Source organism: Saimiri boliviensis, chromosome 16 (genome assembly GCF_048565385.1).
Source record: "Saimiri boliviensis isolate mSaiBol1 chromosome 16, mSaiBol1.pri, whole genome shotgun sequence".
NCBI classification, from domain to species: Eukaryota; Metazoa; Chordata; class Mammalia; order Primates; family Cebidae; genus Saimiri; species Saimiri boliviensis.
Window position 1 is genome coordinate 87,279,655 of NC_133464.1, and position 21,843 is coordinate 87,301,497.

The window sequence follows — 21,843 nt, forward strand, 5'->3', positions numbered from 1 at the left end:
TAGAAAGTACTAATAAAAATGAAATTGGCTGAGCACGATGGCTCATGCTCGTAATCCTGGCACTTTGGGAGAACAAGGTGGGTGTATCACTTGAGTCCAGGAGTTTGGGACCAGCCTGGGCAATGTGGCAAGACCCCCATCTCCACAAAAATTAGCGGGGCATTGTTGGGTGCACCTGCTACTCAGGAGGCTGAGGTGAGAGAATTGCTTGAGCCAGGGAATTTGAAGCTGCAGCGAGCCACGGATCGCACCACTGCACTCCAGCCTGGGCAACAGAGTGAAACCTTCTCTCAAAAAAAAGGAGTTACTTCTATGTCAAGGATAAATACATATGCATATGTGTGCATGTATTATGTGTCTGCATATGTATATGGACACACATGTATATAAACACAAACACACTTTAATTTTTCTGTCAGTTCTAGGCAGTATTGTAGTGCAGCCTTTATTAGGAACTTGTACTCTTCGATTTTGCCAGGCAACATTGGTTTTTAATAGTTCCCTGATTTTTTTCTGGAATGAAAAGAAGTCACAATTCTGAAATACCAAAGTGAAACCTTTTAGTTGTTTGCAGATCATTTTGCCATGTTTTCTCAGTTCAGCATGCAGACAAGCTAATCTTTGGAATTTCTACTTGGAAATTTTCCAGGCTGTTAGGTCCTGGTATGCTTTCCTGAAAATGTGTTCTTTGTGCTTATTGCAGTAAACTAGAACTATTCATTTCAAGCATTCATACAATTTTTTGGTGGGACTTGTCTAGTCAACTCCTGTGTTGACTGAAATTATTTTTAATTCTAAGTATATAACCTTTAAAGTAGATAATCCATCTCTCTTCATCTTATAAAACTAAATAATATACCCATTAAGCAACTCTGTATTCTTCCCTCCCTCCAATCCCTGGCAACCACAAGTCTACTTTCTGTCTCTGATTTTGACTACTATAGGTACCTCATATAAATGGAATTATGCAGGGTTTTTTTAAATGACTGGCTTATTTCACTTAGCATAATGTCCTCAAGGTTTATCCACATTGTAGCATATATCAGCATTTCCTCCTTTTTCAAGGGACTTATATTCTTTTTTCCAATATTCATGCTTGCTGATTCTTTCTTTTGCCTGCTCAAAACTGCTTTTAATTCCCCTAGTGAGTTTTTCATTATATTTTTCAGCTTCAGTATTTCTACTTAGTTTTCTTTTGTTTTTTGTCTCTGTGTTTTCATTTTGTTCATTCATCATTTTCCTTACTTACTGTATTCTTTAGTTATCTGAGAATCTTTAAGATAGTTATTTTAAAGTCTTTGTCTATGAGGCCCACCATCTAGCCTTTCTCAGGGTTGGTTTCTGTTGATTTATTTTTTTCCTTTGAATGGGCTATACTTTCCTGTTTGTGTGCCTTGTAATTTTTATGTTGAAAATTAGGTATTTGAATCTAATAATGTGATAACTCTGGAAGACATATTGTCCCCATCACCAGATTTTGCTGGGGTTTTGTTATTTGTGAGGTGTGGTGGTTGTAAACTGTCTTTCGCTGGGAATCAGCATGAGTTGTAAACTTAAGATCTTCTTAGGTCTTTTCTGAGCCCCTGCCTTTCCCTGTGTGATGACTTTCTAAATTCCCCTGTATATGCAGTTCTGTTTAAATGTCTCAGTCCTTAGATATCCGGGTTCCCAAAGGAGTAAATGAGAAAAGTAAAAGCACTGGGGAAAGGTGCTGGCCCTTTAAGTCTGCTGGAAGTCACTTTAGCCAGAGGGAGAGGGGCTTGCAACAATGACTGCCACCTGTGTCTTTGGCTGTCTTATAAGCAGCAGCAAAGGCAGTCAGGACAGATATTCCAATATTTGAGATAGGTGGCTCCTATAAGTTTTATGCAAGGTGTTTCTAGAATGTATGGGTAGCCAAGCTGCCCCTGGAACTATTCTCTGTTTACTTAGATTTTGTATTTGCCTATTTGACATACATCAATTACAGGGACAGACTAAAGGACAAAGTTGTTTGCATCATCTTTTTAAGCCCTCTCTTGTGGGTGCACAAAATATATATCACAGACGTCCCATTAACAACCGTAGAATGTCTGTTTTTGCTTTATGCCCAGTAGGGGATGTCCCCACCTATATTTTTCCCACTGACTTAGCAATAAAGGCATGGTCTCAGGTCCTCTCTCTGCTTTTTGGTCTCTGCTTGTGACAGAGTTTCATGTGGCCCCCTGTGGCATACCATGTCCCTCATTTCTGGGGAGAATTGTAACATTAAACTTTCTTTTCAATGGCATTGATCTTTCCATTCTCTCTGTCACCTTTATAAATAAATAACACAAAACAAGAATGCATGCATAGCTGCTTGTCAGGGGGCAGGAGTGTACCTGCTGCTGCTGAGCAGAGAGCTGAAATTCATTGAAATTAACTATTATTTACCATCCAAGCCTTCCAATAGACTCTAGAGCAGGGGTGTCCAATCTATTGGCTTCCCTGGGCCATAGGGGAAGAAGAATTGTCTTGGGCCACACATAAAATACACTAACACTAACAATAGCTGAGAATCTGGCCAAGATGGCTACAGTGCAAGCCTGAGTACCAGAGAAAATAGAGAAAGAATTCTGGGTATCTTCAGAGGGACCTCCTTGATAAACTACTAGAAGAGAGGGAAAGAAACATCTGAAAAGATTTGAAGGAACAGTACCTGACTCATTCAAAGTCAAGAATAGTGTCTTCTTCTACCAGCTGGACTGGAAAACCTCGTAATTTAGGGAGCATTGGATAGAGTACTTCAAAGGGTTTTGCCTCAGTAGTGTATAATCAGTCTAGACTAAGTGCTCTGCTCTTATCTAACAGTAGATGAGACTTGAAAGAATCAAACGTTTCTAAGTAAATAAACTGTGTCTCAGTGCAAATCTCAAGAATACTTATATAGGAATGCATAAATATACAATATAAAGTTAGAATTCACAATGTCTGGCATTCAACAAGAAAATTATCAGACATTTAAAGAAGCAAGAAAATAGAACCCATAATGGGAAAAATCAGTCCACTGAAACTGACCTAGAGTAGATATATGTTAGAAGTAGCAGACAAGGACACTAACATAAATTTATATCCTGTGCTTTCAAAAAGCTAGAGGAAAGATTGAACATGTTAACTAGAAATATGCAAATAAAGACGCATGTAACTTTTGGTGATGTCTGAGATGAAATGTCTGTGGTAAAAATTACACTGTATGGGATTAATTAGATGCCAAACAATAGAAGATTGGTAAACTTGAAGACTAGAAATAGAAGCTATCACAAATGAAGTACAAATAGAAAAAAAGTTTAAAATGAAGAAAGCATCAGACAGTTGTGGTACAATATTAAGCTACTACATACCTGTATAATTGGAGTCCTTGAAAGGGAAGGGAGGCAGAAGATTACTTGGGAAATAATGGTCAGAGTTTTTCCAGATTTGGTGAAAAACTATAAACCCACAGATCCAAGAAATTCAATAAACACAAAGGAAAAGAAACATGTTAAAAAACCACACCAAGGCACGTCATAGTTAAATACCCAAAAACAGTAATAAAGAGAAAAATCTTAAAAGCCGTCAGAAAAGAAAGACTTGACAAAAAATAAGAATTACAGCAGATTTTATGTGTGGAAACAATGCAGTGAATAGACTGTGGAGGACTATAAAATACCAAAGGAAAACTTGTCAACCTCAAATTCTACACCTACAGTTAAACAGACATTCTCAGAAAAAAAGCTGAGCACTGCATCATCATCAGAAATATACTACAAGGACTGTTCAAGGAAGTCTTTCAAGCAGAATGACAATGACAGCAGCTGGAAATATCTCTACAAATGAATAAAAAGCTAAATATTTGAGTTTTTAATTTAACAATGTAGTGTGGCATTTATAACAAATGTGAAAGTAAGATGTATAACAACAACACAAAGTTTTGGAGAAAAGAAAAGGATTTATATATACTATTGTAAGTTTTGTTTTGTGGGTTTTTTTTTTTTTTTTTTGGCCTCCCAGGTTCAAGCAGTTCTCTTTGTCTAAGCCTCCTGGGTAGCTGGGACTACAGGCTCCTGCTATCACACCTGGTTAATTTTTGTACTTTTAGTAGAGATAGGTCTTCACCATATTGGTCAGGCTGGTCTCACACTCCTGACCTCAGGTGATCCACCTACCTCAGCCTCCCAAAGTGCTGGGATTACACACATGAGCTACCACACCCAACTGTATACCATAATTCTTAAGTAACCTTTTAAGTAACAGAGTCACAGCTAGTAAGCCAACAATGGAGAAAGAGAGTCATAAAATGTTTTCACTGCTGTATAGTGAATACACACACACACACACACACGCACACACACACACACACAAACTATAGGAATATACAGCATTATATACTATCTAGTGATTGGACATTTCAGTTGAGTTTTTTTTTTCTATTACATTCTTCTGCTTTTAGCATCTTTTCATATATTTACATGCCTACTTGATGTTAGACTTCTTAATTGTGGTCAGTCTGGTAGGTGTATAGTGGTATCTTATTATGATTATAGTTTGCATTCTCTGATGACAAGATTGAACACCTTTTCATACGATTTTTGATTATTTGTACATCATCTTTTTTGAAGTGCCAATTGACATATTTTGCCTGTTTGTCTTTTGGTATAAAAGAATTCTAAAAAAAAAAAAAAAATTCAAGAAACATATATGAAAGCTAGAAAATGAAACAGGACTGAAAACCAAGGGAAGAAACAGCAAATAATGAAATAGCAGGGTTAAGCACAACATATCAATAACATTATCCAAATGCACCAATAAAAGAGATTATCTATAAGGATCTCTTTAAAAGAAAACTGTGCTGTCCACAAGGAACTCACTTCAAAATTAGGTGTGTGTGTATTGAAAGTGAAAGGAAAGGAACATACATACCATAGAAACTTTGTTTTAAAAGACATGAGTACTTTTATTGATAACACGTAAAGAAAACATAAGAGTATGTAAAGAAATCACCAGGAACAACAACAACAGAATTACATAATATAAAAAGAGTGAATTCATCAAGAACGAATAACAATTCTAAACATATATGCAACAAATGAGAACAATTTAAATTACATGAAGCATGAAGTAAAAACTGATAGAACTGAAAGGAAATAGACAAATCCACAATTACAGCTGGGCACTTAATTCCCTCTCAGCAATTGATAGATAGATGGGAAACCAGCAAGGATATTGGGGACTTAACACCATTAACCAAAGGATATATTCACATTTATATAACCCTTCACCCAACAGCATCAAAATACACATTATTTTCAAGTATTCAGGGAACATTCACCAACATAGAACATATCCTGGGACATTACACCAGCTTCAGCATTTTTAAAGTGTTGAAATTATACATGCTAGAAAACCTAACAGAAAAATCTCTAAACACTTGGAAATTAAACAGTGTACTTTTGAATAATACATGAGCCAGAGATAAATTTAAAAGTACACTGACCTGAATGAAAATGAGTGAAAAAGTATAAAAATTTGCTGGGGTGTTGCTAAAAGGGGATTTAAAGCACTAAACACATAAATTAGAAGAAAGGTCTCAAAACAGTATGCTAAACTAGGTCAAAAAGGTAGTTAAAAGCAAAATAAATGCAAAGAAGGAAAGAAGGAAATGAAAAGCAGGCATTAATAAAATTGAAAATAAAGTCAATGATGCAAAAACTTATTTTTAAAAGAGATGAATAACATTGATGTACCTTTAGTAAGAAAAAAGAGAAGATAGAAATTACATTAGGAATGAAATGGGGATATTAGTACAGATCCTAAAGACATTAGAGACAATTGGGGACCAGTATAAACATCTCTGTATAGATAAATTTAATAACTTAGATGAAGTGGATGAATTCGTTGAAACTACAAGCTACCAGAATGTATCCAATATGAAATTAATAATGGCACTGGCTCACACCTGTAATCCCAGCACTTTGGGAGGCTGAGGCAGGCTGATCACTGGAGGTTAGGAGTTTGAGACCAGCCTGGCCAACACGGTGATACTCTGTCTCTACTAAAAATATTACAAAATCTTTACAAAAACTCTGTCTCCACTAAAAAGATTATTACAAAAATTATCCAAGTGGGGTGTTGGGCACATGTAATCCCAGCTACTTGGGGGGCTGAAGCTGGAGAATCACTTGAACCCAGAAGGCAGAGGTTGCAGTGAACCAAAATTGAGCCATTACACTCCAGCCTGGGTGATGATAGTGAAACTCAGTTTAAAAAAAAAAATTCAGGCCTTAAACGTTAGGGCTACTATAACAAAATACCATAGACTAAGTGGCTTAAAAGTAAAAGTAATGGCAGAAACCACAATTACCTTTGCACCAACCTAATATCTCCAGATACAATTACAATGAGGGTTACTGCTTTAACATATAAATGAGTTGGGGGGGGTCGATTGAGTCCATAGCATATGATTTCACTGAAACAGTCTCTTCCAGAACATAGAAGAGGAGACATTTCTAGTTCATTTGATGAGACCAATGTTACCCTGTTACCAAAACCAAAGATAATACAAAGACAGAAAACTATAGACCAGTCTACCTCATGAAGATAAGTGCCAAAACCATGAGCAAAATATTATTAAATATGATCCAGCAATACATAAGAAGAATTACATACCACAGTTAAGTGGGACCTATTCCAGGAATGTGAGACTGGTTTAATAGAAAATCAGTCAGTTTAATTTACATCAAGAGATTCAAGAAAAATCACATGATCATATAAATTGATGTCAAAAAGTTATATGAAAATTCAACACCCATTAATGACCAAACTCAGCAAACTACTAATAAAGGGAACTTCCTCATCTTGATATAGAACATCTACTGGCTGGGTGCAGTGGCTCATGCCTGTAATCCCAGCACGTTTGAAGGCTGAGGCAGGAGGATTGCTTGAGCTCAGGAGTTTGAGACCAGCATGGGCACCAAAGTGGGACCCCATCTCTACAAAAAATAAAAATATTAGCTGGGCATGGTGGCACATGACTGTAGTCTCAGCTACTTGGGAGGTTGAGGTGGAAAGATCACTTGAGCCCAGGGGGTTGAGGCTGCGTCATATTTAATGGTGAAAGATTGAATGATTTCCCACTTAAAATATGGGACAAGTTTAGGATATCTGCTCTTATCACTCTTAGTCAACTTATTTGAAGTCCTAGTCAGGTGCAGTGGCTCATGCCTGTAATCCCAGCACTTTGGGAGGCTGAGACAGGCAGATCACCTGAGGTCAGTAGTTCAAGACCAGCCTAGCCAACATGGCGAAACAACATCTTCACTAGAAATGCAAAAAAAAAAAAAAAAAAAAATTGGGAGGCAGCACCAGAATGCAACTCCCAGCAAATGAGACGCATAGGGCTAGAGGACTTCATGATTCCAAGTGAGGTGCCAGGTTGTTTCAGGGGGACTGGAAGGACTCTCAAAATAGCCCAGGGAAGGAGACAAAGCAGGGCGAGAGCTGCCCCGGGAGAATTAACCAAGACAGGGCAGGGCACGTCCCCACTTGGAACATGCAGCTGACTTGGAGGGTCAGGGGACTTCATCCCCTCAGTGCTCCAATTCAGATCCTGTGCTTACCTCATCCCTCCTGCAACCCACGGTCCATGAGAGCCCCATTAGACTGAGGGGCACTGTGGTTTGTCGATGCAAATCTGAGCAATAGCTCCCACCTGGTGCCGTAAGCTGTTGGCCGGACCTGGGCAGAAGTTTGGACTGATGCCAGTAGGACGGAACAACCTGTTCCACAGAAAGAGGCAGAGTTGAAAACAGGGAAACAGGTCATAAAGGCTGGCAGGCCCCACTCCCAACAAAACTCAAACTGAAGCCTGCATGTCAGAGAGCTTGGCAGTGAATACACCAGTTTGGCCCCAACCAGGAAGACTGAGCTCAGGCTAGGAGAGATGCCATTGGGAAGGCGGGGCTAATTTCACCTGCAAACAAACCCCAGGGGAAGACCACCCACCCAGCAACCTGACTGAATCCGAGGCAGCCCAGCAGTGCCTCTACAGGCCAAAAAAGGTTTAGCTCCAACCGCAACAGAAAGGATGTTCACTCAGAGATTTCTCCCGAAATCACCAACTTCAAAGGTCAAAGGGAGATAAATCCACGAAGATGGGGAAAAAACCAGGGCAAAAAGGATGAGACCTTCAAAGACCATAACACCTCTTCCCTCCAGGGATCACAACTCCTCAGCATCAAGGGAACAAAACAAGACAAAAAATGAGTTTGATGAATTGGCAGAAGCAGGCTTCAGAAAGTGGATAATAATAAACTTCTCTGAGTTAAAAGACCATGTTCTAACCCAATGCAAAAAAACTAAGAACCTTGAAAAAAGGTTAGACAAAATGCTAACTAGAATAACCAGCTTAGAGAAGAACATAAATGACTTGATGGAGCTGAAAAACACAGCACAAGAACTTTGCGAGGCATGCACACGTTTCAACAGCCAAATCAATCAAGCAGAAGAAAGGATATCAGAAATAGAAGATCAAATCAATGAAATAAAATGAGAAGGCAAGATTGGAGAAAAAAGAGTGAAAAGAAACAAAGCCTCCAAGAACTATGGGATTATGTGAAAAGACCTAATCTACACTTGATCGGTGTACCTGAATGTGACAGGGAGAATGAATCCAAGTTGGAAAACACTCTCATGATATTATCCAAGAGAACTTCCCCAACCTAACAAGGCAGGCCAACATTCAAATCCACGAAATACAGAGGACACCACGAAGATATTCCTCAAGGAGAGTAACCCCAAGGCACATAATCATCAGATTCATCAGGGTTGACATGAAGGAAAAATCCTCCCCTTCAAGGGCAGCCAGAGAGAAAGGTCGAGTCACCCACAAAGGGAAGACCATCAGACTCACAGAGGATCTCTTGGCAGAAACTCTACAAGCTGGAAGGGAGTGGGGGCCAATATTCAACATCCTTAAAGAAAAGAACTTTCAACCCAGAATTTCCTATCTGGCCAAACTAAGCTTCATAAGTGAAGGATAAATAAAATCCTTTACAGACAAGCAAATGCTGAGAGATTTCTTCACTACAAGACCTGCCTTACAAGAATTCCTGAAGGAAGTACTAAACATGGAAAGGAACAACTAGTACCAGCCATTGCAAAAACGTACCAAATGGTAAAGAACAACGATGCAGTGAAGAAACCACATCAACTAACGGGCAAAACAGCCAGCCAGTAACAAAATGGCAGGATCAAATTCAAACATAACAATATAAACGTTGAATGTAAATGGCGTAAATGCCCCAATCAAAAAACACAAACTGGCAAACTGGATAAAATGTCAAGACCCAATGGTGTGCTGTATTCAGGAGACCCATCTCACATGCAGAGACTCACATAGACTCAAAAAGAGATGGAAGAAGATCTACCAAGCAGGAGTAGCAATCCTAGTCTCTGATAAAATGGACTTTAAACCAACAAAGATCAAAAGAGACAAAGAAGGGCATTACATAATGGTTAAAAGGATCAATGCAACAAGAAGAGCTAACTATCCTAAATATTTACGCACCAAATGCAGGAGCACCCAGATACATAAAGCAAGTTCTTAATGACCTACAAAGAGACTTGGACTCCCACACAATAATAGTGGGAGACTTTAACACTCTATTGACAGTATTGGATAGATCGAGAGAGAAAGTCAACAGGGATATCCAGGACTTGAACACAGATCTGGACCAAGCAGACCTAATAGACATTTACAGAACACTCCACCTGAAATCCACAGAATACACATTCTTCTCAGCACCACGTCACACTCTAAAATTGATCACATAATTGAAAGTAAATCACTCCTTGGCAAATGCAAAAGAATGGAAATCATAACAAACAGTCTCTCAGACCACAGTGCAATCAAATTAGAACTCAGGATTAAGAAAAGCACTAAAAACTGCACAATCACATGAAAACTGAACAACTTGCTCCTGAATGATGAATGTATAAACAATGAGATGAAGGCAGAAATAAAAATGTTCTTCGAAACCAATGAGAACAAAGACACAACTTACCAGAATCTATGGGACACGCTTAAAGTAGTGTGTAGAGGGAAATTCATAGCAATAAATGCCCACATGAGAAACAAGAAAAGATCTAAAATTGGCACTATCATCAAAATTGAAAGAGCTAGAGGAGCAAGATAAAAAAAAAAAACTAAAAAGCAAGTAGAAGACAGGAAATAACTAAAGAGCAAAACTGAAGGAGATAGAGACACAAAAAGAACCTTCAAAAAATCAATAAATCCAGGAGCTAGATTTTTGGAAAGATCAATAAAATAGACCGCTAGCTAGACTAATGAAAAAGAAAAGAGAGAAGAATCGAATAGATGCAATAAAAAATGATAAAGAGGGGATCACCACCAATTCCTTGGAAATACAAACTGCCATCAGAGATTACTACTAACAGCTCTATGCACATAAACCAGTAAATCTGGAAGAAATGGGTAAATTCCTGGACACTCGCACACCCCCAAGACTAAGCCAGAAAGAAGTTGAAACCCTGAATAGACCGATAACAAGGTCTGAAGTTGAGGCAGCAATTAATAGCCTACTGACCAAAAAAGTCCAGGTCCAGACGGGTTGACAGCTGAATTCTACCAGACGTGTAAAGAGGAGCTGGTACGATTCCTTTTGAAACTATTCCAAACAATACAAAAAGAGCGAATCCTCCCTAACTCTTTCTATGAGACCAATATCATCCTGATACCAAAACCTGGCAGAGACACAACTGAAAAAGAAAACTACAGGCCAATATCCATGATGAACATTGATGCAAAAATCTTGAATAAAATACTGGCAAACTGAATCCAACAGCACATCAAAAAGCTTATCCACGATGATCAAGTGGGCTTCATCTCAGGGATGAAGGCTAGTTCAACATATGCAAATCTGTAAATGTAATCCATCACATAAACCACATGATTATCTCAATAGATGCAGAGAAGGCCTTCGACAAAATTCAACAGCACTTTTATGCTAAAAACGCTCAATAAACTAGATATCGATGGAATGTATCTCAAAATAATAAAAGTTATTTATGACAAACCCACAGCCAATATCATACTAAACGGGCTAAAACTAGAAGCATTCCCTTTTAAAAACTGGCACTAGACAAGGTTGCCCTCTCTCACCATTACTATTCAATATAGTATTAGAAGTTTTAGCCAGAGCAATTAGGCAAGCAAAAGAAATAAAGGACATTCCATTAGGAAAAGAAGAAGTCAAATTGTCCCTGTTTGTAGATGACATGATCGTATATTTAGAGGACCCCATCATCTCAGCCCAAAACCTCCTTAAGCTGATAAGCAACTTTGGCAGAGTCTTGGGACACAAAATCAACATGCAGAAATCACAAGCTTTCCTATACACCAACAAGAGAGAAACAGCCAAATCATGAGCAAACTCCCATTTACAATTGCTACCAAAAAAAAAAAAAAAAAAAAAACCTAGGAATACAACAGACAAATGATATAAAAGATCTCTTCAAGGAGAACTACAAACCACTGCTCAAGGAAATAGGAGAGGACATAAACAGATGGAAAAACATTCCATGCCCATGGTTAGGGAGGATCAATATTGTGAAAATGACCATACTGCCCAAAGTAATTTATAGATTCAATGCTATCCCCATCAAGCTACAGTTGACCTTTACAGAAATGGAAAAAAACACCTTAAACTTCATATGGAACCAAAAGAGAGCCTGCATAGCCAAGACAATCCTAAGCAAAAAGAACAAAGCTAGAGGCATGATGCTACCTGACTTCAAACTATGCTACAAGGCTACAGTAATCAAAACAGCTTGGTACTGGTACCAAAACAGAGATATAGACGAATGGAACAGAACAGAAGCCTTGGAAACAATGCCACACATCTACAACCATCTGATCTTTGACAAACCATACAAAAACAAGCATTGGGAAAAGGATTCCCTGTTTAATAAATGGTGATGGGAAAACTGGTTAGCCATATGCAGGAAGCTGAAACTGGACCTTTTCCTTAAACCTTATACAAAAATTTACTCCAGATGGATTAAAGATTTAAACAAGACCTAACACCATAAAAACCCTAGAAGAAATCCTAGACAACACCATCCAGGACATAGGCACAGGCAAGGACTTAATGACTAAAAGACCAAAAGCAACGGCAACAAAAGCCAAAATAGACAAATGGGATCTAATTAAACTTAAGAGCTTCCTCACAGCAAAAGAAACAATCATTAGAGTGAACCGGCAACCAACAGAATGGGAAAATTTTTTTTTGTAATCTACCCATCTGACAAAGGGCTAATATCCAGAATCTACAAAGAACTAAAAAGCGGATTTACAAGAAAAAAACAAACCCATTCAAAAGTGGGTGAAGGATATGAACAGACACTTGTCAAAAGAAGGCATATATGCAGCCAACAAACATATGAAAAAATGCTCATTATCATTGGTCATTAGAGAAATGCAAATCTAAACCACATTGAGATACTGTCTCACACCAGTTAGAATGGCAATCATTAAAAAACCTGGAGACAACACATGCTAGAGAGGATGTGGAGAAAAGGGAACACTTTTACATTGTTGCTGAGAGTGTAAATTAGTTCAGCCATTATGGAAGACAGTGTGGTGATTCCTCAAGGGTCTAGAAATAGAAATTCCATTTGACACAGCAATCCCATTACTGGGTATATACCCAAAGGATTATAAATTGCTCTATTATAAAGACATACACACACATATGTTTGTTGCGGTGCTGTTTATGATAGCAAAGGCCTGAAACCAACCCAAATGCCCATCAATGATAGACTGGACAAAGAAAATGTGGCACATTTACAGCATGGAATACTGGGCAGCCATAAAAGAGGAGTTCATGTCCTTTGTAAAGACATGGATGAATGTAGAAACCATCAATTTCAGCAAACTGACACAAGAACAGAAAACCAAACACCACATGTTTTCACTCATAGGCAGGTGATGAACAGTGAGAACACTTGGGCACAGGGAAGAGGACAGCACTCACTGGGCTAGGTGTGGGGGTAGAGGCGAGGGACAGCGGCAGGGCAGTGAGGATGGGGAGGGATAACACCGGGAGAAATGCCTAAAGTAGGCAACGGCAGGGGTGGGAGGCGGGGGGATGAAGACAGCAAACCACCATGGCATGTATGTACCTATGCAACAGTCCTGCAGGATGCGGGATGTGCACATGTACACCAGAGCCCAAATACAATAAAAAAAAAAAGAAAAAGAAAAAGAAAAAAAATTGGCCAGGCATGGTGGTGGGTGCCTGTAATCCCAGCTACTCAAGAGGTTGATGCAGGGAGAATCACTTGAACCTGGGAGGTGGAGGTTGTAGTGAGCCGAGATTGTGCCATTGCACTCCAGCCTGAGTGACAGAGTGAGCCTCCGTCTCAAAAAAGAAAAAAAAAGTCCTAGCCAGTGCAATAAGGCAAGAAAAGGAAATAAATGGAATCTAAATTGGAAATAAATAAATAAAATGGTTTGTTTACAGAGATGATTTTCTAAATACAAAATTCCAAGGAATCTCTAAGGGATCTACTGGAAATAACGTAAAAGTTCATCATGATTACAGGATACATCAAAACACAAAAGTCAGTATTTTTATATATAAACATTTAACACAGTGAATCAAATTTGAAACAATTAATTTACAATTGCCACCTCCCCCGATCCCTTAAACTAAATAGGAGTAAGTCTAACAAATCATGTGTAGAACCTGTGTGTTGAAAATTATAAAAGGCTCATGAAATAAACAATGAACTAGATAAATGGAGCGATGTGCCATGTTTTACGGATTGGAAGGCTCAAAACAATAAAGATGTCAATTCTCTCTAAATTGATATACAGGTTTAACACAGTGTTTATCAAATTCCCAGGAATTTCTTTTTGTAGCTGTACACAAGTTTATGTTCTAAACTTTATATAGAAAGGCAGAGGAACTAGATTAAAACATTTTTTGAATAAGAAGAGTAAAATATGAAGAATCATGCCATCTGATTTTAAGACTCAATATTCGACTTCAGTCATCAAGAATGGTATGTTCAGAGTAGACACAGATTAATGGGACAGAATAGAGAATCCAGAAATAGACCTATACAAATGTACCTAAATGATTTTTGGCAAAGGTGAAAATGCAGTTTCAAAAATAGCCTTCTTCACAAATGTTGGAGCAATTGCACATCTGCATGCAGTAACAACAACAAAAAAGAACTTGACCTAAAGCTTTAACTTATGTGAACAGTAATTAATTCAAAATGAATCATAGGTTAAAATATAAGGTTCTATAGACATAGTAGAAAAAGTTTTACATAAAACTTATTTGGGGCCAAGTGCAGTGGTTCATGCTTGTAATCCCAGCACTTTGGAGGGCCAAGGCAGGCAGATCACCTGAAGACAGGAGTTTGAGACCAGCCTGGCCAACATGGCGAAACCCTGTCTCTACCAAAGGTATAAAAATTAGCCAGGTGTCATGGCACACACCTGTAATCCCAGCTACTTGGGAGGCTGAGGCAAGAGAATCACTTGAACCCCAGGAGGCAGAGGTTGCAGTGAGCCAAGATTGCTCCAGCCTGGGAGACGGTGAGACTCTGTCTCAAACAAAAAAATTTCTTTGGCACCAAGTGGTTGACAAATCCTTCCTAGCACCAAATGCAAGGTCTGTAAAAGAAAATGATACATTGTGCTATATAGCAAGAGACATGAGCAGAAATTTCACGAGAGATAAAAACAGATGGCAAATATGAATATGAAAACATGTTCAACATTAAGTACTCAAGAAATGCGAATTAACACTGCCATGAGATAGCACTACACACATATTGAGATAGCTAAAATAAATACCAAATCCTAGTGAGGATGCAAAGGAACTGGATCTCTCAGGGACTGCTGGAGGGAATGTAAAATGGTACATTAAAAAAAAAAAAGTTTGGCAATTGCTTACAAAAGTAAACGGAACCGTTTAAAGAAAGACTACATATTATATGATTCCATTTGTAGATGGGATTTTGTTATGTCCAGAATAACCAAATACATAGAGACAAAGTAGGTTAGTGGTTGCCTAGGGCTAAGTGTGGACGGTGAGATAGGGGTGCACTGCTAATAGGCATGGGATGTCTTTTGGGAGTTTTGAAAATGTTCTAAAATTTGATTATAGTGATGGTTGCACAACTCCGAATATTCTAAAAATCATTGAATTATGCAATTTTTTTAAATCTTTATTTTTTTTGAGATGGCATCTCATACTGTTGCCCAGGCTGGAGTGCAGTGGTATGATCTTGGCTCACTGCAACTTATGCCTCCAGACTGAAGCAGTCCTCCCACCTCAGCCTCCCATGTAGCTGGGTCTATAGGCACATGCCATCACATTCAGCTAATTTTTAAAAACATTTTTGTAGAAAGATGGTCTCTCTGTATTTCCTAGGCTGATCTTGAGCTCCTAGGGTCAAGTGATCCTCCTGTTTCAGCCTCCCAAAGTTCTAGGATTACAAGCATGAGCCACCGTATTCCACCTGAATGGTATACTTTAAATAGATGAATTGTATGATATGTGAAAATATCTCAATAGAGATGTTTTAAAATTTGCATATTTCACTTCAAGAGGCATTTCAAAAACAAGGTACATGATTGCAGAGAGAATCCTGGCTTCTCTGGCCACAGTAAACTTCATAGTACAGGGATTCAGTTCTTCATTTGATGAAATCCTCTTTTATAATCTATCATCATGAAATAAGTTTTTTGATGTTCTCAAAATAAACATATTCAAACCATAAAATCCAACATCATACTCGTGAGCATTTATCCAGAGAAATGAAAATTCCTATACAATGTACAGGAATGTTCACAGCAGCTCTGTTTGTAATAGCTTAAAATTAGAAACAACCCAAATGTTTTAGTGGGTGAATGGTTAAGTAAAGTGTGGCTATACTATGAATTACTACTCATCAATAAAAAGGAATGAGCTATTGATACAACAACATAGGTAAATTTTAAACCATGCTGAGTGAAAAATGACAATCTCGAGTTATGTAATGTGTGATTCCATTTATCTAAAATTCTTGAAGTGACAAAATTATTGAAATGGAGAACAGATCCATGCTTTGCAGGGGTTAAGAATGGAGGGTGAGGTGGGAGAGGATGGGAATGACTTTAAAAGATAGTACAACTAATCTCTGTGGTGCTGGACTATTCTATCTCTTATCCATGGAAGTGTTTCATGAATCTACACATGTGATAGCATATAGAACTGTACACATGTGCACACACATGTGAAAATGAATATGTGTAAAACTGGTGAACTGAACGAGCTCTGTGGATTGTACTCTTAATTTCCTGGTTTGACGTTGCATTATAGTTATCTAAGTTGTTATCATTGTGGAAAAATAGATGGGAAGATACATGGGATCTCCATTATTTTTGCAACTTCCTGTGAATCTAATTATTTCAGAGTAGAAAGTTTAGGAATGAGAATTGGGGTAGAAAGTAGAAATATTTACGTCCAAATTATCAGGTTCCTTTCCAAAAGATTATGCCAATTTATATTGTTATCTAAATTAGAGAGTATACCAATATCACTACATTCTCATCAGCATTAAGTACTTCCATTATTTTGATTTATTTGTTTTGTCTTTATATTCTTTTTAATTTTTATTTTTTAGAATATGTATATTTTTTAATTTTAAAAACTTTTATTTTTAAGTTTAGATTCAGGGCATACATTGTTCAGGTTTTTTACATGGGTATATTGGGTGATGCTGGTGTTTGGGTTTCTAGTGAACCCATCACCCAGTATTGAACATAGTATCTGATAGGTAGTTTTTCTGTCCTTACCCCACTCTTTCCCACTCTTCTTTTGGAGTCCCCAGTATCTATTACTTCTGTCTTTATGTCTGCTTATACCCATTCTTTAGCTCCCATTTACAAGTGAGAGCATATGATATTTGGTTTTCCGTTTCTCTTTTAATTCACATGGGATAATGGCCTCGAGCTGCATCCATGTTGCTGCAAAGGACACGATTTCACTCCTTTTTATGGCTGTGTACTATTCCATGTTGTATATGTGCCACATTTTCTTTATCCAGCCCATCATTGATCAGACACTTAGGTCAATTTTATGGATTTCCTATTGTGACTAGTCCTGCAATAAAGTACAGGTGTCTTTTTGTTTTCCATAGGATTGATCTAATTTACATTCATACCAACGATGTATAAGCATTCCCCTTTCTCCATATCTTTGCCAACATCCGTTATTTTTTGACTTTTTAGTAATAGCCGTTCTGACTGGTGTGAGATAGCATCTCATGGTGATTGTAATTCGCACTTCTCTGACAATTAGTGATGCCGAGCATATTTTCATGTTTCTTGGCCACTTGTATGTCTTCTTTTGATCGTGTCCTTTGCCCACTTTTTTATAGGAGTCTTTTTTTTTCTTGTTGATTTAATTAAGTTTCTTGTAGATTCTGTATTTTAGTCCTTTGTTGGATGCATAGTTTGCAAATATTTTTTTTCCCATTCTGTAGATTGTCTCTTTACTCTGTTAATTGTTGCTTTTGCTGTGCAGAGCTCTGTAATTAAGTCCCATTGTCAATTTTTGGTTTTGTTGCAATTACTTTTGAGGTCATAGTCATAAATTCTTTTCCTAAGCCAGTGTCCAAAAGAGTTTTTCTTAGGTTTTCTCCTAGAGTTTTTATAGTTTGAGTTCTTACATTTCAGTCTTTAATACATCTTGAGTTAATTTTTGTATCTGGTAAGAGATAGGTGTCCAGTTTTACTTTTCTGCAAATGGCTAGCTAGTTTTCCCAGCACCATTGATTGAATAGAATATCCTTTCCGCATTGTTTATTTTTGTTGACTTGCTTGAAGACCAGTTGATTGGATATGTGTGGCTTTATTTCTAGGTTCTCCATTCTATTTCATTGATTATGTATCTGGTTTTTTACCTGTACCATGCTGTTTTGGTTATTATAGCTGTTATAAGTAAAATTTTGATGCCGCAAAAGAAACACCACTCGAAGGTAAATCCTCTCAGCAAGGCAGTTTACTTCTATAGTAGGATGCGGCTCACAGATGGAGCAATGGTGAGCACATACTTGGATAAGGGTGGAAAAAGGGGTACTTATTCCTGATGGGAGTCACCTCCACTCCTGTGTCATTCTCTTACTGGCTAGAGTTAGACCACACAGGCTAGACTAATCCCGATTGGCTATTTTAAAGAGAGCAGGGGTACTAGCTGGAGTGGTGGGGTGGGTGGTTTGGCAGGAAGGATGGTTATGGGCAGGTCAGAGCAGGTTGCCAGGGGTGACCTAGGTCAAAGCAGGTGACTGGAGCAGGTGACCAAAGCAGATGACCAGGATGAGTCAGGATGGAGCTGGGGGCAGGGGGAATGATGTGAACTGCTGATCAGAACTGGTGGAGAAGGTTGTTTATTGAAACTACAAGGGAAGCTAAACTTTAAAATGGAGGACAAATAACTGAACATACTGACACACTGATGCTTTGAAGAGAAATTTAGAGCTCATTGTAGCTAATAATTCCCTCCTCTTGAATTCTCCTTACAGCTCTTTCTCTTCAAACTTCCTTAACGTGTCTTGGCTTAGTTGTTCTGCTGGATTTTCTAAAAGAAGAAGCTTCTCTGAATAAGGTGGGGGATAGTTAAGGGAGGTTTTGGTAAGTGTTGCTTTTATGAGTCTGCAGCAACCCACGTATGCATGGTATGACACAACACCCGACAAGGATGAGTACACCCACTGCGGCTGTGAGAGAAGTAAGAATTGAGGCTGTGATTCCTTTCCATTTACTGAACCATTTTTCTAGCCACCCTGTGAAGGGGTCATTTACCCTCGAGTTGTTGGCTAACTCACTGAACAGAGCAGTCAGACCTTGCAATGCCTTTGTTATACTTCCGTCAGGGACGGTATTGTTTGTGGTGAAGGTACCACACAGAGTTTTAATCATGACGCAAACTCCTCCTCTTTCGGCCAATTTTATGTCTAAGGCTATTCTGTTTTCCCAAGCCATCTGGCTAGTAGTCCCTAATTGTTCAGCTATTCCTTTAACAGCCTCTCTAGTGCAGCTAATAAACCACTGTTGGTTGTGATAAATGTTTTATCCCATCGACATTTTTATTAATTACCACCCACCAAAATATTGACTGAAATCTTGCAGCTGTTTGATCTCGGGCTTTAAATTTATCTTGTACTCCTCATGGGACTCCAATTGTATCAAAATAGACGTGAGAGTTGAAAGACCCATGAGGGGTTTCTCCTGCTTCACGATGTATTTTTCCTCCCTCTAGTTGATGAAATGCCAGGGTGAAAGGGATAGCCAGTTGGACTAGAGCACAACTGTCACTCCGGTTACTTAGCAGAGTGTCCAGTAAAAATCCACCCCAATACCACCACATGTCTGCTCGCGGATGAACAAGGGCTGATTGACTGGTAAGCTCTTGAAAAGTCTTAAGCTCACTGCATCCCTTTAGGTTTCTAAGGAATGCTAAGTTCCCTCCTGGTCGTGAGAGACACGAAGTGAACTTAGTGTCTGGAGACAGAAGCTGGATGGCCCTCAGGGGCTGACCTGCAGGGTATTGAACTTCGGGATGTAGCAGAAAGAGCTTGGCACAACTCGTTGCCCCAGGCTGTAGAATCCTGGAAAAGAGCTACTTTACAGCCCATGCCTAGTCGGCTAGAGGACCATCCTAGGGGAAAGGGGCGATCTGGGCCTCTGGCCTGCCATGCACACAAGCATAATGATTGCTTTTGTTTACCATGCAGACGGAATATTTGATCCATTCCAACCAGGCATTTGCATCTTGATGTCCTGTCTTGACTGCCAAAGTTTGTTTTAAGTCTTTAACTTCTGCAATAGCTGCCTTGGCCTTGTCCTTAAATAGAGGAGGAACAATTGTTTCATTGTGAGAGGTTTTGGAAGAAGGCTTAGGGGAAGGTGTAGGCAGTGAGGGATCAAAGAAAGTATCTTAAAAGATCCGATAGGGTCTTTTCCTGAAACCTCGGTCCCCATACCATAAAACCAGCTTAGTGAAGGGAACCAGCTTAGAGAGGAGGAAGAACTTTGAGGGTTTGAGATAATAGGATTGCACTGGGTTAGCTGACAGTTAAGGGAAGCTGTTCCTTTAGTAAAGTGAATGTATGGTTTTAGGAAATTACAGCTGCTAGTTGGAGCAGTCCATCCTTGCTCTTTAGTGGTCCACAGAACGTTGAACCAACTATGGCATAAAAGCTCTGTATCGAGAGAGCAAGACCTGTGGTTGACACTGGAGTATTCAATCGCAATCTTCCCAGACTAAATGGTCCCAGTTCACTAATGCCTAGTCTGAGGACAACAAGGAAGGATAGAGGTATTTTTCTGAAGTGGAGAGCTGTCTTTGACTAGGCAAGTCCCCACAGGCTATAATAAGGCAAGCATCAAATGTAATAGCTTGAGGCGAAATTGACTGGGTTACATTAATAACCAGGTGGTCAGCAATAGAGCAAGGAAAGAAGAGAGAGTAATAGCATAGCTGAAAGAGAGTTAAATTTTTCTTAGCTTTAGTTCGGTAGGTTTTCTCCTGCGACTGTGGCCCAGGACTCCAAAGGGGGCGGTACTTTCTTGACTCAGGTGTGATGCATCCATCCTCTCTCTGCTGACCGGACTGCGGTTTCAGTACTTAGGAGCACTAAGCAACGTCCTTCCCAGGCCAGCTTGAGCTTCTCCTCTTTCCTTCCCCAGGCTGATGCTGATGCACCGGGAACTCTAGGGGCAGGGTCTGTGTTAAAAGGCCTTTAGTTTTAAGAGAAGAGAAAGTAGAAGGTAGACCAAGTATATAATTTCTAAGAAATTGATTTTTTTGTTTCAAAGGTAGGAATGTCAGCAGTGGAGTATAAATAAGGCGATCTGTAGAGCATCTCATAAGGAGAAAGACCAATATCTTACTGCTGGGCACTTTGGATTGTCAGCAGGGCAATAGGAAATCACTTGGTCCATGGTAACTGAGTCTCTAAGACTAATTTGGTTAAGTGGCTCTTTCAAGTCTGATTCATTCTTTCTGCTCTCCCTGATAAGGGTGAGTGCCAGGGGATACAGTATTCTCATCTAATGTCTAATGTTTGGGATAACTTTTTAATGATGTCTGCAGTAAAACGAATTCTATTGTCAGAGTCAATATTTTCTATTAGCCCAAACCTGGGTACTTTATTTTCAGTTAGGGCCTTGGCTACATTATTGGCTGTTGCATTTGAAAAGGGGATAGCTTCAACCCAGTGAGTGAGGTGATCTACTATCACTAGTAAATATTTTAGACAGCCTGTTGGAGGCATTTCTGTGTAATCAACTTGGATACTTTGGAATGGCCTTAAGCCTGGATTCCTTCCCCCGAAAGAGGTAATCCTTTTATAGTTTGTTTATTAGTTTTCTTACATACTAAGCAACTATCTGTAACCTGTTTGGCCAGGGTATAAATTTCCATACAACCATAAACTCCGAGAATTGCATCGCACATAGGTTGGAGCCCCCAGTGGGTCCCTTGATGTAGTTGAGATAGGATTTTCCTCATAAGACAGCATTTCTCTCTGGTCTGGCAATATCCATTTTCCTTCTGAATTCTCTTTAGTGCCTATTCTTATTAAATTTTCTTTTTCAGTGGAAGAGAAAATGGGGATTATGGTAGGAGGAGGGAGGTAGGGAGTTAAGTGAAAAATATGCATTTCCGAAGAAACAGCAGCCAGCTTAGCCGTCTGATCTGTCAGGTTATTTCCTAGACCAGGCGTCCCCAGACTACGGCCCACGGGCCGCATGCGGCCCCCTGA

General features: G+C 39.0%; 1 protein-coding gene across 2 annotated transcripts in view; it reads left to right on the forward strand.

Moving 5' to 3' along the window:
• The window catches only part of EEF1AKMT1 (EEF1A lysine methyltransferase 1), a 52,993-nt gene that overhangs the window by 4,191 nt on the left and 26,959 nt on the right, over positions 1-21,843 (forward strand). The window contains exon 1 of one of the 2 annotated variants that reach the window (XM_039473308.2): positions 16,707-19,479. The exons of the other annotated variant lie outside the window; for it this stretch is intronic. The gene's annotated coding sequence lies outside the window, so the exon portion shown is untranslated. Of the gene's footprint in view, positions 1-16,706; positions 19,480-21,843 lie in introns of those variants that run through there. 2 annotated transcript variants of the gene reach the window in all.